At 39.6% G+C, this 14,766-nt stretch overlaps 1 non-coding gene across 1 annotated transcript; it reads right to left on the reverse strand.

The window, feature by feature from the left end:
* Positions 1-2,051: 2,051 nt before the first annotated feature.
* On the reverse strand, positions 2,052-2,123 carry TRNAE-UUC (transfer RNA glutamic acid (anticodon UUC)). The gene has a single exon. It is a non-coding gene; the product is annotated as a tRNA-Glu (tRNA).
* Between the last annotated feature and the right edge of the window lie 12,643 nt (positions 2,124-14,766).

The following is a 14,766-nucleotide window of genomic DNA, read 5'->3' on the forward strand; positions in this document are numbered from 1 at the left end:
AGTCAGCTCAGTTCAGTCACTCAGTCGTGTCTGACTCTTTGCAACCCCATGGACTGCAGCACGCCAGGCTTCCCTGTCCCTCACCAACCCCCGGATCTTACTCAGACTCATGTGCATCAAGTCAGTGATGCCATCCAACCATCTCATCCTCTGTCATCCCCTTCTCCTCCCGCCTTCAATCTTTCCCAGCATCAGGGTCTTTTCAAATGAGTCAGTTCTGCATATTACCAGGTCTGAATTCTTAAGACTCTCATATTTCAGTTAATGGTACTGCTTCATTCATCTCCAAAGAAAACCATCTACTCCATTCAAAACTCTTCCCACTCTCTCTTCATTCTCTCAAGGGCCACCACACCTGTGTATGCAAACACACTCTGGATGTTTTCCCATTTCCTTAGTTTTCCACATGCTCAAGAATTATTTATAAATTATTAATTTAAAAGATTATTACCTATTCTGTGCAAGGTACTGGGAATAGCACATTCTCATACATGGGCTCCACCCCTTAGAAGTTTGCAATCTAATCAGGGACTCAATCAAATTCATAGGTCATTGGAATATAGTGCAAAGTGGTATGATCAGGGACGCAGAATGAAGAGTGGGCAGTCAACCTCTCTGGGGGCAGAGTGCAGTCAAGGAAGGCTCCCTGAGGGACGTAACCTCTGATTCTGTGTGTATATTCAATATTTCTATTACTTTGTTAAACAAAAAGAAAAAAAAAGATATTTTTCCCCATAATTATCAAGTGTCAGGCAATATTGTATAGTCACCATCTAAGAGCTGAATCAGCAGCAAGGAGTGTGTGGTGTTAACATTGCAGGGCACTAGCCAGTTAATAGGTTCTTGTCCAGAAACCATAGCTACACAACCATCCTGACTGTAATGGACCCTCTATCCTGCAGTAATCCAAGCACATCAGAACTAAAATGATTATTATTTTCAAAAGTTAAAAAAAGAAAAAGGATAAAAAAATGTTGACCAGGGTATGGGAAAACTTATTTTTATATATTACTACTAAAAATATATGTTAGCGTAACCATTCCAAGGGCTATTTCAAAGCAACTGTTAAAATTAAAATCCATGGTGGATGGAGGAGGGATGGATTGGGAGTTTGGGATTAGCAAATTCAAACTATAAAACATGTATAACTGAATCACTGTGCTGTACCAGAAACTAACAAAACATCATAAATCAACTATACTTCAATAAAATGATTTTTTAATTAAAAAATATTATGATTTTCTTTTGCTTTTCTTTAAAGATTTGTTTCCTTTTTTTTGGCTGTGCTGGGTCTTTGTTGCTGCACACAGGCTTTCTCCAGTTGCAGAGAGCAGGGGCTTTTCTTGCTGCAGAACATGGGCTCTAGGTGTGCGGGCTTCAGTAGCAAGGCCTCAGTAGGCACACGGGCTTAGCTGCTCCGTGGCATGTGGGATCTTCCCAGACCAAGGATCGAACCCATGTCCCCTGCATTGGCAGGCAGATTCTTAACCACTAGGCCGCCAGGGAAGCCCTGTGATTTTCTTAAAATCTGAAGGACAAGCTACCTTTAGACCAAGGAAACAGCACATATAAAATGCTTGGTCTTTAGTTTCTCTTTCTTCCCTCCTCCTTTTTTGAGGGTTAGGAGGAAGGGTTCTGGAAATTAATAAGTTAAACTTGGGAGATAGGAAAAAGTGTCTGTGTATGACACCTCTGAGCCATCGCTAAGATTACATGTAAATAACTGAAAAGATGGTGGCTCCTGCTTTTTGGATGTCAAGTGATTCAGTGGAAAGAACACAGGCTTTGGGGCCGCTCTCTCACATGGTGGTCTTCTTAGTAGACATAATGGTAAGACCTAATTGTCTTGTCATGCAGTCAGGCTCTGCGTGCGCTGTCGCGTTTCAGCCTCGCGGTGCGCCCGTAAAGCAAGCACTATCGTTGCTCCCATTTTATTTATTTGTGTTGTTTTTTGAAAAGCTCTCTGAAGAAGCTACAGAATTTTTGTTGTTGGTGTTGTTATTTTTATTTGTTTTAGTTTTGGCCATGCCGTACAGCTTTCAGGATCTCAGTTCCCCAGCCAGGGATTGAACCTGGGCCATGGCAGTGAAAGCACCAAATCCTAACCACTAGACGACCAGGGAACTCACCCCCATTTTATAGATAAGCAAACTGATGCTTTATTAGGTTACATGCCCAAGGTCATTTTCCTCAGCCCTCAGACGGGATTGAAGGGGCTGATTTGTCGCTGTTGGACGTGGTTAGGAAATATCCATGTATAGTATCTAACACAGGAGTTGGTTCCTCTGGGATTAATGCCACTGGACCACTTTAGAAATGAGCCCTCTCTGGCACCATCCCCTTTGGTTACTTAAGAAACCAATACCTTTTGGCTGGAGCCCCATTTGGAAAAGCCTCATGGAATACATGTCTTTAAAAAGTTTCAAATTCTGGCTCCAGTTAACACATGCACCTCAATAATTAAATGGTGATGTATATAGCTGTGATGCATAAATAATACTAGCCTAGCAATGAAGGGCCAACCTACCCTTCAGAAGCTGTTGCCTTGACACACCCTGCAGGTCTAGCACAGTCTCAGCAGAGCAGGAGGTTTGGTCTGGAGATCTACCAAGGATCTCAAGGGATATAGACATCATGAGCCCAGTGTCTGTGTTAGGGCAGTGTCAGAAGTTACTGTGCCCTGAGACTAACGAGGTAATCAGATAAACCCAGAGGGAGAAAGAAAATAGTTCCAAACTCAGAGTCCCTAGATTCTGATCAACAGTATATTTTTAACAAGCAGAAGAGTGGCCTAAATCTATGCCTGTTCTTTCAGTCAATTTAGTGGCATTAATAAAGCAATTGTTAACCTTTCCTTAAAGATAATATATGAAATATTAACCCTTTTTTAAAGATAATAAGTAAAAAGGGAGATTTATGTCAATTTAAACTAAATTATGAATCAACTCTTAGTAGTAATTATTCTTTGACACAGGCTGTTCTTACATCACAAACAAAACCTATCTGGGAAGACCAAATTTGTGTTCTAATCTTGTAAATTCATTCCCAACATAGAGGACAGTAGTTGTACAGCTGATCCGAAAGAAGCTAAATAGAATCTCAGTTTAGTTTTATAAATGTGATTTTCAATCACATATTTACTTTTATACTTAGCTTTACAAAGGATTCATTGTTGTTAAGTTCCTTGGGTTCTACTACAGTTCGTTTCATTTATTTATTTTTGGCTGTGCTGAATCTTTGTTGCTGCTCAGGCTTTTGGCTCAGACGGTAAAAGCATCTGCCTACAATGCGGGAAACCTGGGTTCGATCCCTGGGTTGGGAAGATCCCCTGGAGAAGGAAATGGCAACCCATTCCAGCATTCTTGCCTGGAAAGTTCCATGGACGGAGGAGCCTGGCAGGCTATAGTCCATGGTGTCGCTAAGAGTCAGACACCACTGAGCGACTTCACTTCACTTCAGGCTTTTCTCTAGTTGTGGCGAGAGGGGACTGCTCTTTGTTGGGCTGTGCCGGGCATGGGCTTCTCATTGCAGCAGCCTCTCTTGTTGTGAAGTAAAGGCTCTAGAGAGTTCGGGCTTCAGTGGTCGTGACACGTGGGCTCAGTAGTTGTGGCGCGCAGGCTTAGTTGCCCTGAGGCATGTGGGATCCTCCTAGACCCGGGATCAAACCCACGTCTCCTGAATTGGCAGGCAGACTCTCATCCACTGAGCCATCAGAGAAGCCTCCTGCAATTTGTTTTAAACAAATAGTTTCATAATGATACTAATAACTGTTCTCATAACTATGAATTCTAAAAATCTCTTGGTAAGGCCCTGCTCTCTCTGGCACATTTTTCTTGTTTGCTCCTGTGTTATAGGAAAGTTAAATGTACAAACTTAGGAAGAAACATGGCGTGTGATCAATTGTACTTTAAGGCATAGATGCTAGGGGATATTTCATGAGTGGCTCTTGGTCCAGGGTCCCTTTTTGTATATGGGGGTGTATACGGGGAGACTCCTACTTTTCTCTACTAATTTTTTTCTCTAGGACAGAATTTCCTACCTCTGCACTATGGACCTTCGGGGCCACATTCTTCTGTTGTCGGCCCTGTCCTTAGGATGTTTAGCACCATGCTTTGCATAAAATAAAACCCACAGAACTTATGCATCTTATCACTAGAAGTTTGTACCCTTTGACCAACATCCCCTCAGTCCCTGGAACCACCATTCTACTATTGGTGTCTATGAGTTTGGCCTTTTTTAGATTCTAGATGTAATTGAGATCATACAGTACTTGTCTTTCACTATCTGCCTTTCTTGGCTTTCCAGGTGGCGCTGGTGGTAAAGAACTCGCTTGCCAGCGCAGGAGACAAAGGAGACGTGGATTTGATTCCTGGGTTGGGAAGTTGCCCTGGAGGAGGGCGTGACAACCCACGCCAGTATTCTTGCCTGGAAATCCCGTGGACAGAGGAGCCTGGTGGGCCATGGTTCATAGGGTCACGAAGACTCGGACACAACCGAAGCAACTTAGCATGCACACATCCGACTTTCCTTGTTTCACTGCCTTCAAGGTCCATATATGTTGTTGCAAGAGGCACAATATTTCCTTTCCAGTGTCCAGATAATATTCTTTCATGTGTGTGTATAATATATAATATGTATATCAGATTTTCTTTGTGCATTCATCTGTCAATGGTCACTTAGGCTCTTTCCACGTCTTGGCTATGGTGACTGTTTTGCAATGAACATGAGCGATTTCTTTGAGGTCTGATTTAAACTTTTTTGAATATATACCCAGACATGAGATTGCTGGGTCATATGGTGCTTCTATTTTTGATTTTTTGAGGAGCCTCTGTATTGTTTTCCATCATGGTTGTACCAGTTTGCATTCTCACCAACAGTGGACAAGGGCCCTGTTTTCTCACCAAGAGAGCTGTTCTCTTATCCGACTCTTTGCAACCCCATGGACTGTAGCCTACCAGGCTCCTCTGTCCATGGGATTTTCCAGGCAATAGTACTGGAGTGGATTGCCATTTCCTTCTCCAGGGGATCTTCCCGACCCAGGGATCGAACCCAGGTCTCCCACATTGTAGACAGACGCTTTACTGTCTGAGCCACCAGGGAAGTCCTTTTTTGATACTAGCCATCCTAATATGTGTGAGGTGCTATCTCACTGTGGTTTTAGTTTGCATTTCCTTGATGATTAGTCATGTTGAGCATCTTCTAATGTACCTGTTGACCATTTATATGTCTTCTTTGGAAAATGTCTGTTCAGATTGCCTGCCAATTTTTTATTGGATTATTTGGGGGATTTTTTGCTATTGAGTTGTATATATCCCACAGATACATTTGTGTGTGTGTGTGTGTGAGTGTGCGTGTGCATGGGTGCACACTCAGTCATGTCCAACTCTTTATGACCCATGGACGCAAAGGGCTCCTCTGTCCATGGAATTTTCCATGCAGGAATACCGGAGTGGGCTTCCATTTTCTACTCCAGGAATCCTCCCGACCCAGTGATTGAACCAGCATCTCCTGCTTGGCAGATGGATTCGGTTACTACTGAACCGCCTAAGAATGAGATTATATATATAATTTCCACTTTGTTGAGAACTTTTATCATGAAAGTGTTGAATTTTGTGAAATGCTTTTTCTGTATTGACTGATAGGATCACATGATCTTAATCCTTAATTCTATTAATGTGATTTATCACATTTATTTATTTGTGTATGTTAAGCCATCTTTGCATCCCAGGGATAAACCCCACTTAGTCATGGTCTGTGATCCTTTTAATGTGCTGTTAAATTCAGTTTGCTAATATTTTGTTGAGAACTTTTACATCTATATTCATCAGAGATATTGACCTGTAGTTTTATTTTCTTGGCCTGTTCTTATCTGGCTTAGGTATCAGAGTAATGCAGGCCTCATAAAATGAGTTTGGAAGTATTCATTCCTCTTCAGTTTTTTTTAACAGTTTGAAAAGGACTATTATTAGTTCTTGAAATGTTTGGTGACAGTCACCAGGGAAGTTGTCTGATCCTGGATTTTTCTTTATTAAGAGGTTTTTGATTACTATTTCAAATTCCTTAGTCATTATTGGTCTGTTCAGATGTTTTATCTTTTTTGAAATTTTATTTATTGAAGTATAGTTGACTTACAATTGTTGTCAAGTTTCCATACACAGCAAAGTGATTCAGTTATATATATATATGTATGTATATATGTATATAAATTTCTTTTCAGATCCTTAGGAGTTCCCTGGTGGTCTGGCAGGTAGGACCTGGCATTGTAGTGGCTTGAGTTCAACCCCTGGTTGCAGAACTAAAACCCCACAAGCTATGAGGCCCCTCCAAAGAAAGCTGCAAAAAATAACCCCCTAAAACAGATTATTATCCATTATAGATTATTACAAGATACTGAGTATAATTCTGTGTGCCCTACAGCACGTCCTTGTTGGTTATCTTTTTATACTTAGTACTGTATGTATGTGGATCCCAAATTCCTAATTTGTCCCCCTCCTTTTCCCTTTGAAAATCATGGCTATGTATTCAGATTTTCTATTTCTTCATGACTGATTCTTGGTAGGTTGTATGTTTCTAGGAAAGTTTTCATTTTTAAGTTAGGCAGTTTTTGGTGTATAGTTACTCATAGCAGTTTCTTAGGATCCCTTGTATTTCTGTGATATCAGTTGTAATGTCTCCTCTTTCATTTACAATTTAGTTTATTGGAGTCTTCTTTTTTTCTTGGTAAGTTTAGCAAAAGGTTTGTCAGTTTTTTACCTCCTCAAAACACCAACCTTTATTTTCATTGACTCTTTCCCTTGTCTTTCTAGTCTTCATTTCTTTGATTTCTGCTCTAATCTTTATTATTTTCTTCTCTCCTTTAACTTTGGGATTTTTTTTTAATCATTGTGTCAGACTCTTTTGAGACCCCATAGATTGTAGCTTACCAGGCTCCTCTGTCCATGGGATTTCCCAGGCAATAATAGGGGAGTGGGCTGCCATTACTGTCTCCAGAGGATTTTCCCAACCCAGGGATCCAGCCAGTGTCTCTGGCTTGACGGGCAGATTCTTTCCACTGAGCCACCAGGGAAGCCCAACTTTGGGATTAGATTGGTTTTATTTTTCTAATCCCTTGAGGATTAGAAGCTAGGTTGTCTATTTGAGATTCTTCTGTCTTAATAAAGGCATTTGTTGCAATCAACTTCCTTCTTAGAACTGTTTTTGCTGCATTTTATGAGTTTTAATATATTGTGTTCACATACTATTGAAGCCTAGCTTGGAGAATTTTGAACATGACCTTGCTAGTATGTGGAATGAGTGCAGTTGTGCAGTAGTTTGAACATTCTTCGGCATTGCTTGTCTTTGGGACTAAAATGAAAACCGACCTTTTCCAGTCCTGTGGCCACTGCTGAGTTTTCCAAATTTGCTGGCATATTGAGTGCAGCACTTTCACAGCATCATCTTTTAGGATTTGAAATAGCTCAACTGGAACTCCATCACCTCCACTAGCTTTGTTCGTAGTGATGTTTCCTAAGGCCCACTTGACTATATACTCCGCACTGTGGCTCTAGGTAAATGATCATACCATCATGGCTATCCAGGTCATTAAGATCTTCTTTTGTATAGTTCTTCTGTGTATTCTTGCCAGTGCTTATTAATATCTTCTGCTTCTGTTAGGTCCATACTGTTTCTGTCCTCTGGGTTGGGAAGATCACCTGGAGAAGGGAAAGGCTACCCACTCCAGTATTCTGGCCTGGAGAATTTCATGGACTACAGTCAATCGGGTCGCAGAGTTGGACACGACTGAGTGACTTTCACTTTCACTTTTTTGCATGAAATGTTCCCTTGGTATCAAATTTTCTTGAAGAGATCTCTAGTCTTTCCCTTTCTAATATTTTCCTCTATTTCTTTGCATTGTTCATGTAGGAAGGCTTTCTTATGTCTCCTTGCTATTCTTTGGAACTCTGCATTCAGATGGCTTTATCTTTTTTCTCCTTTGCCTTTCATTTCTTCTTTTCTCAGCTATTTGTAAGGCCTCTTCAGACAACCATTTTACCTTTTGCATTTCTTTTTCCTGGGGATGGTTTTGATCACTGCCTCCTATGGAGTGTTATAAACATCCATCCATAATTCTTCAGGCACTCTATTAGATCTAATCCCATGAATCAATTTGTCACTTCCACTATAAAATTTTAAGGGGTTTGATTTAGATCATAGCTGAATGGCCTAGTGGTTTTCTCTGCTGCTGCTGCTAAGTTGCTTCAGTCATGTCCGACTCTGTGCGACCCCATAGATGGCAGCCCACCAGGCTCCGCCGTCCCTGGGACTCTCCAGGCAAGAACACTGGAGTGGAAAGTGGTTTTCTCTACTTTCTTCAATTTAAGTCTGAATTTGGCAATAAGGAGTTCATGATCTGAGCCACAGTCAGCTCTTGGTCTTGTTTTTGCTGACTGTATAGAGCTTCTCCATCTTTGGCTGCAAAGAATATAATCAATCTGATTTCAGTATTGACCATCTGGTGATGTCCATGTGTAGAGTCTTCTCTTGTGTTGTTGGAAGAGGGTGTTTGCTATGACCACTACATTCTCTTGGGAAAACTCTTGTTAGCCTTTGAACTGCTTCATTTTGTACTCCAAGACCAAATTTGCCTGTTACTCCAGGTAACAGCTTGTAACTAAGTTCTCAGGGGCATGGAGCTGTGTCTGGGTCTGTAACCAAGACCGTGGTCCATGAGTCAGCCGCCTAGACATGCATCTGCCTTCTCACAGCATCTCTCCTCCATCTGTGACCGAAAGGGGGTCTTACAGTCTCCTACCTTGATCTGAAAGTGCCCACAGAGACACTTCTGTCTGTAAATAATGTCAAATTATTGCTGAAGGGGGACACAAGTGAGAAATACCTTGTGCATCCATCTTATTTGAGAAATGGACTTTAATTGGAGGTTGAATATAGGTTTCATATGAGACACTGACTTGATAGAGAGTGGCTGCCTGGTGTGGGGCTCTGTGAAAGATTCTGAGGTTGCTCCTGGGCTGAGAGAGTGCCATCCTCAATTAGTTATGTCTGCCGTGGCCGTGACTTAGGGGAGTGCTGATACAAGTGCCATGTATTTGTCGTTACTGATCTGTAATATAAGCCTCAGCCAGTCGTAGTAGTTGTAATTTTCTCCTGGGTGATGCCCTGACTTGGCCTTGGCAGCCCATCTGGATGCCTTGGTAGCAACTGGGTAATTGGCTGCTTATTTATCTGGCCTAAAATAGAGTACTTTTGCACTAATTAAAATTCTATTTTAATTTCAATAACAGATTGACACAGTATGCATATGTGTTTGAGCTCTCAAGAAATGTTTAAGGCTTTAAAATATGTTCTGATGCCAAGAAAGATGGAAAATCTATTGGGATGCATGCAAGAAATAGATTTACTTTAGATCAAAATATGCTAGCGAAATACCATGTTTTGATTTTTTCATGAAACTTTGGGATGTCATTTCTTGTCATTCTTGAAACAAACATTTTGAAAAAAAGGGCACAGTCATTTTAGAAGTTATAAATGCTGTAACAGATAGAAAACCTCCAAATGATTTTATTTATTAAAAACTACAGCAAAAAAAAACTAATGCAGAGTAATTTCTTTGCCTAGATTATGCCTACACTAACTGTTACACATGCCAATACTGCGTCCCCATAGTCTTAGTGTTTACCCAGAACCTTGCACTTGTATTCCCCCAGTTGCTGAGTGGTTGTTATTGTAAAGGCACCATCTGACACTCTATAATCCCCAGATTGCATTTCAGTGGATTGCAGTTGGACAGGCAGATAATTTTTTTTTTTCAATTTTAGAAGCTCCCATCATACCCACAAGTATTTTTTAAAGTGATGCTAGTTTGTGTTACATGGAAACATTTGCTGAGCAAAGTCAGGGAAGGTCTGGCAACCAAAGACAATGAGCAATGCTTAAATCAATCACTTTATAAGCTTTATCGGGGGGGATATTGAAGCCAACAGTGTGAAGTTTGTTTTGAAACATTTAGCATATGACACTGTCATTAATTTAAAAATAGGACCCAAGAATTATGTGAGGTATGTAAGGAATGACGTTGGTCACAGCATTAGGGAGACAACCTCACTGTGACTAAAAAAATAAAAGCAAAATGATGGTGAGAGGATGAGCACAAATCAACCTCTGGTTGTAATTTCCCTAATAGTTTTGCAGTTGTTTCTCCTTCCTGGTTGGGCTGATTTTCTGAACCCCTAGAAAAAAACCTGGGTTTTCAAATGAGAAATTCTGAAGATTGTAAGAACCATTCTGTTAAAAAATGTTCACGGCCCCTTGAAATAGTTTACTGAGAAATGTATTATGCACCAGTGAAACTGAAGAGCTCTGAAATAACCCTTCATATTGGCTGTGCCTTAAAAAAAAAAAAAATGGAGAAACAATAACTCTGACTCACTGCTGGTCTTCTGTGGCATTTTTTCACCTCTTAACTCCACAGTTTTCTCTGGAACAACAAAAGCTCCCAAGTTCAGTTGTTGTAACTTTGAGTTGCAGCTTGAAGACCAGCTATACAGTATGGTTGGCTATATTAGACGATGACTGGTTATTTTGGGTTCAAGTTGTTTTAAACGTTGTCACAGAACCTCCCACCACCTCGTGGTATAAACTGAGACTCTGGTTAGTCTCCAGGCTTCATAGAATTGTCAGGTGGTGATATCTGCGTCCTGATGGAGTGGGAGCTGAAATCTCCTTGTGGGAGCTCTGTTGCATGGCTGAGACCGGTGCACAGGCCTGGTTCCACATGTCAAGGCAGAGGTGGCGACACCTGAGTTTGGGCTTTCTTTATGTTCCTGTTGTCCTCATACATTCATCAAATTATTTTTGAGAAGAACTTTGGATACTTTCGATTCGTATCACACATACCCTCCTTTTCTCCCCAGTAGCCTTAAGTGGTTCATTCATTCATTCAACCAAAATACTTGATAACTCACAGTGTGCCCTGAACCATGAGAAGACATAAAGAACAGATAGGTACTATAAGTTGTCCTTATAAAGCTTTATGATGCTGGAGACACTGGCAAATCTTCTGTTATAAAAAATGCAAGGAATAACTAAGTCAACTTTATCTTAATTCACTTATATTTTATCTTTTGTATCTTAGAATGTTACCTCTCCTCCCTTTTATATCATGAAGAAAGGGGGGGAAATAGGCTAATTAACAATGTCACCATCTGAAGGACAAACTACTGGCATATCCCACCCAGCAGCATGCCCAGCTCTTCCCGTAGTCAGGCTACATTTTCATCCTCACTCGTTAATGTCCAGCCACAAAAGAAAGAAAGGTGAGACAGAAGGAAGGGAGAGGAATCTTGAAGATTGTAAATTATTTCAGCAATCAATTGCCCCTAGATATATGGAAATCTATTACTCTTCATTCAGCATATTCATTTTGAATCTCTGTCTCTTCTAGGCACTGAGGATAACAAAGCGAATGAGATAAAGTCTCTGATCTTATATCACTTGCACTCTAATGGACAATAAATAGTCAAATTGAGAATGTTGAACAGAATCCAGCATTGACTAAAGGCAGCTCCCATAGACATTGCAAAGGTGTTTTGATGGATGGCAGAAATACCTGGTTAAGTGTATATCCTACCAAGAAGACCACAGAAGGGATCCTAAATCATTTAGGTTGGTAAACTCTAGTGTTTTCATTTTTAAAAATCATGTTTTATAGCCATTTGTAGTCATGTTTCAAGCACAAGCCTAGGTAATGGTGCTTTTGTATTGGTGGGAAGAAATCATTTGTGAAGAAATATTACTACCTTAATATCACAGAACACATTCCAAGTCATAAATGGTAACATTTGAAAGACAAATTGGTTTTGTCTTAGACAACAATAGACCCACCTTTAGAAACAGAGTAACCAAGGAAGACAGTTTAAGATCATATCCTGAGTCCAGCGAAAATAGGATTAATTACATTATCTACTTGTTTGCTCTTTACTAACAAAGACAGCCGCAGGTTTCTGCAAAGTATGATGTGCAGAATCTTACTAACAAAATTGAAAAGATTAAAAGCAATATTTAGAAAGGTACATTTTTTTTGGAGAAAAAAAAAAAAGAGCCTGGGAGAAAACAAACCACATGTTAAGAGTACATATTTGCTAACTGGTGATTTCAGTTTTTTCTTTCTGCTTATCTATAACTTCTGTTTTTTTCTATAATGAGCAAATATGATTTACATGATTTACATAAGCATTTACATATTTATTTTACACAAAGAGAAGCCATTAACTTTATTTCAGTGACCGTATTTTCTAGCTCTTTCTTTGGAAAGAGACCAGGGACAAGGCTTGTATGTAGCTTAGTAAGATTTGATAAAATTGCTAAGACACTGAACATGGTTTCAGGTTATACTTCTCTAGTTTCTTGAAGCCCTGGCCTTTTCTCTGATGTCCTGAGTGCTTCTTGAGTAACAGAGCTGTGATATCTAGATTTCTCCTTGCATTTCAATCAGCTGAAGTGCCCTTGGCCTTATATCCTCAAGTGTGTGGTATCACCAGTGTTGTGGTTCTTTTTTCCACTCTTGAATGGTCTACATTTTAAAAATTTCAACTTTGGTTTAAAATTTTATTTCTACATTGAGATAAGATGTGCACTGAATGAAATTCCTAGCTCCTAGCTATACAAACAGATGAGTTGTGACAAATTTATCCACCTATGTGGGCTTCCTTGGTGGCTCAGTCGTAAAGAATCCTCCTGTTAATGCAGGAGATGTGGGTTCGATCCCTGGGTCAGGAAGATCTCCTGGAGAAGGAAATGGTGGCCCACTCCAGTATTCTTGCCTGGGAAATCCTATGGGCAGAGGAACCCTGCAGGGTATAGTCCATGGGGTCAAAAAGGAGTCAGACACAACTTAGTGACTAAACAACAATGTGAAATATAACCCATACCCCAATCAAGATTTAGCTGTCACCCCAGAAGATTCCCTAGTGCCAACTTTCCAGTCAATCCCCACCCTCCATAAGTACTGCTCTTTTGATTTCTATCTCCATGGTTTCACTTTGCGTCTTCTTGATCTTCACACAAATGGAATCTTACTGCATGTATTTTTTGGTGTCCAGCTTCTTTTATTTAACCAAATGTTCTTGAAATTCAACCATGTTACTATGGACATGATTTTTATTGAGTAGTCTTTTCATGTATACAATACCACAATTTGATTATCCATTCTTTTGTTGCTGAACTTAATACTATTGACTCTTTTAAAAAGTGGCTTTATATCTTGTAAAGTAATTCAGAAAAACTGAATAGGATCTTATATAATAAATGCTAGTGAACACTTTCACCTCTTCCTTTTATGCTCTTCTTTCTCTGTTCCGAGAGTCACTATACTGAAGTTGGTACTTCTCTTTTTATAATACTTGATTGATTGACTTTGAGCATCTATGACTGTAGATAAGATGTCTACTATCACTCTGATTTTCGTTATTCTGTAGATAATTTTTTTTCTCTCTGGTAATTTCTTTCAAAGTTCTGCATTTTTATTGCAAGTTGTCTGAGAGTGGCAGAGTAGGTACAGCTGTTTTAAAACTGCTGATGGTCTAAAATGATTTAAAATTTATTTTGCTTAGTATTCAGGAAGCACTTTTACTTTGAGGACTTATGTCTTCCAATTTTCCAGTTCTGGAAGATTGTTCTTGTTGTGCAGCCACTCAGTCGTGTCTGACTCTTTGCGACCCCAAGGACTGCGGCATGCAACATGCGAGGTTCGCCTGTCCTTCACTATCTCCCGGAGTTTTCTCAGATTCATGTCCATTGAGTTGGTGATGCTATCCATCTACCTCATCCTCTGCCAGCCCCTTCTGTTGCCTTCAATCTTTCCCAGCATCAGGGTCTTTTCCAATGAATCAGTTCTTTGCACCAGGGGGTCAAAGTATTGGCGCTTCAGCATCAGTCCTTCCGATGAATACTCAGGGTTGATCTCCTTTAGGACTGACTGGTTTGATTACTTGGAAAATTAACCATAATTTATCTTCAGATATTGCTTCTTCACAATTCTCTCCACTCTTTTATTCTGAAATTCCTGTTAAACAAACGTGGGAGCCTTAGAAATGTTCTCCATACTTTGGTTACTTTTTCATTCTTTCGGCTCCCCCATCTCTCATTTTGAACATCTCGGTTCTATGTTGCAGTTTAAAAATGCAGTGCGTACTCAGCTGGAGTTCATCCATTCATTGTATAGTCTATTTCAATAATTGTATTGCTTATTTCCAAGATTTTTAATTAATTTTTTTCACATTGACCTATTAATAAACTATATTTCTAAAATAGAAGTTATACTTTATTTCCATGAACATTTTTGATTATTTTAAAGCCTATCAAAGTGTATAAATTAGTTTAATCTGGAAGGAACAAATGTTTGAAATACTGATTTTGCTGGTTATTCCGCCCCCAACAAAATTTTACTCCATGGCCCATTTACTTATTGCTTTCTCCATAAAATGGTCTTAGTTCTTAAGTTTTCATTTAAATACGGTGAAACAGGGGTCCATGGTAGTTTCTGCGATAATGTATACAATGGCCTAAATTTTAATCATGTAAAATGATCCCTACAAGGATAGTGTCTAAATACTGACACACTTAAAACATGCTGTAAGGATTTTCTGATATTAAAATCATATATGCATTTGCAAAATATTCAAGTAACCTGGACATGTTTAAAGCAGAAAACAATGATTGTTTCATAAAGATTCAAACAGTTTATGAAATAAATATGTATAGACTGTATTT

This window comes from Capricornis sumatraensis, chromosome 10 (genome assembly GCF_032405125.1).
Source record: "Capricornis sumatraensis isolate serow.1 chromosome 10, serow.2, whole genome shotgun sequence".
In the NCBI taxonomy this organism is placed as follows: Eukaryota; Metazoa; Chordata; class Mammalia; order Artiodactyla; family Bovidae; genus Capricornis; species Capricornis sumatraensis.